Consider the following 2,717-nt stretch of genomic DNA (forward strand, 5'->3'; position numbering starts at 1 on the left):
GATGGATGGATGGATGGATGGATGGATGGATGGATGGATGGATGGATGGATGGATGGATGGATGGATGGATGGATGGATGGATGGATGGATGGATAATACTGTTGCATAAGCTTCCTGTCCTTAGAAAATCAGACAGAAAGTTCTTACGTTCTAAGAGAACACATTTCATTAGATTACCAAGCCAAGGTTTCTTCTTATTGGTGGAAGCTGAGAAAACAGCAATTAGTAATAATAACCRCTAATGTGTTTCTTTGGTAAAATGTTGCTGGTGCTGGTGGGCCCCCCATGAGCTGTGCTTTCAGATACACCTGAGAAACAACTAAATTCCCTTCTGTAGTGGTAGCCTCATACATTGATGTGCAGCTAGGTGCCACCACCAAGGGCAAGACCCACAGCAATATTATGAAGGAGTTTCTGATGGAGGAGGCACACAAATGTGCCACCAGCTCTTGTTTTGAGTCTGAGGGTGGCTACAAGACACTGGCAGAAGGGGAAACAGTGGAAAGGCYGCTCAAGAAGCACTGTGAAAGGGGCCCTGTGAAGGAGTTGAGGGAATACACCTGGGGCTGAGGGAAAGATGGCAGCTTGGAGAAATGCAGAAAGARCCTCATCACCCAGCTCCTTGTAATAAGCAGAGCTGTATCAGAGGTCTGAATGTCTGAAACAATTTTCTAGGGTCTCAAACTGCCAGCAAGACTGTACCTTTGAGTAACAGCTAAGCACTCTTGCTCTACAGTTCACTTTGGGCCCAATGGCAGACCTCTCTCGAGATATCCCATTAGAGACAGGAGTAGAATTAGAGGTTTTAAAAGAGACCTTTACATGCTTTGATGCCAGCAGAAGAACCTGAGCAACTGCAGAAAGGCAAAGGGGTCAGGGGGAAGGAAGATACAAGCATTGGTTGCTTAAAAAAAAAGGTCAACTCTTTCAAATAAAAATGTAAAAGGAGGAAGAGTATGGACCCACACTCCTCCCCTCAGGACTGCTGAACACTCCTTGGGTAAATGTGCCAAGAGGTTCATCCAGCACTGCTGGGTGATGTGGGTAGCTGCAGCAAGAGACCTACAGAAAATACACTGAAGGTAGCCCTGGTTTCTGCCAGTTAAAATGCTGTTCTTGAAGTTTGACCTTTTCCAAGGTGCCTCCTTTTGTGTGCCACCCAGTTTGAGCCAGTAGAAATTGACCATGGCTGGTTGAGTYTGTGAGAAAACATCTTTTAAGGACTGACTGGGCTTCTGACTGATGGATGGAGAAGAGCTGCCGGCACCTCCACTAAAATGGGATCACAAAACCAGTAAAAACCCGTCTGATCTGACAACAGTGCAGCCAGCGCAAGTGATGCAATCTATGGCTATGCCAGCAGTTTTTCAGAGCCAACATTTCAACTTCATTCATTAAAGCAGCATAAGTGCTCTGCTCTCCATGGCGGGGACACAGGGGCAGACAGACATTCCCCACTGCTRTGTCTCTGCTCCATAGTATGGTTTCTAATTCCTTGGGCCTTGAAGACAGGGTGGTGTTGATGCATCCAGCTAGTGATGTTACCCAAGCTCTTCTTGTGGGCAGGAGCTCATTGTTCAGGGATTCTGAATCAAGGACATACAGTATTGGTAGRAGACTTAGTGGGCATGACAAATATAAGATGAGATTTATATTTTGTCACTCTCAGATCTCTAGACAAAAACTTAGAGATGTCCATTGCAGGCTAATACTACAAACTGCTAAGGGACAATTTAGATGACCTTTAAGTTACCTTCCAACGCAAACCATTCTATGATTCCATGAATTTTCTCTGAATTAACATCTTCATTTTCTGAAGCCATAAATGTCAGTCAATTGCCGCAGAAGCGGCTCTAAAGTCCTCATGTCCCTTCAGACATGAGGTCAGATGTTTGTCCAGCTTTCACAACAAGTTTAAGCCTGGGACAAAACCAGGGGGTCCAGCTGCACCTGGCACTGGACAGCTACCATGTTCTCAGTCACTTTCCCTTGCCAGCCTGGGATGAGAAGCAAAAGTAGGCATATATGACAGTAGCTGTCCCAAACATCAATGATGCATGGCATGACTGAGTGATTCTGGTCTTCCAGAATGGATCAGAAGATTTCAGGAAAGGACATGGACCTCCTGGCTGGCAGGCTGTGCTCCAGGAAGGAGATATTTGATCTATCTCTTGCTCCCAGCAGCCAGAATGCACTGACCATCTGAAGAGTCTGTCTGCTGGCTCCAGCTGTGGGTGGGTGGAGAACACTGTARCAGCCCAGGGGTCGTATGGGACTGTTTTCCCTGCATGGCTTCATCACTGATAGTTATGACTAATGGGTATGACTTAGGCTCAAAATCCGAAGAGGTATCATAATTACAAATTCTACTAAACCAACTATTGTGTGATTTCTGAGCCTAATAGATTGGGATCTAGATCATGAGGCTTTCCCATCTAAACTGAAATTCTCAACCACCCAACCTGGCTAGGTAATTCTTTCTTTTTGATTTCTATTGGGTTAAATCAAATGCATTTCCTGATGGGACCAAGCACCATACATGGTTTTGCTGGGCTGTGTCCAGTTGCTAGGGCTCACAGACCAGTGTAGGAATACCTCGTTCCTACCAACTTAGACTGGCACCATAAGGCTGAGCCTGGCAAAATGGACAGGAACAAACTGAGAAATAAAGGCACTTCTGTTGAAATATCACACCCAGCAAGAAAAAAAAGCCCCA

The sequence above is a fragment of the Malurus melanocephalus genome, unplaced genomic scaffold (assembly GCF_030028575.1).
Source record: "Malurus melanocephalus ecotype Western Australia unplaced genomic scaffold, MMel_1.1 scaffold_17, whole genome shotgun sequence".
Classification (NCBI taxonomy): domain Eukaryota; kingdom Metazoa; phylum Chordata; class Aves; order Passeriformes; family Maluridae; genus Malurus; species Malurus melanocephalus.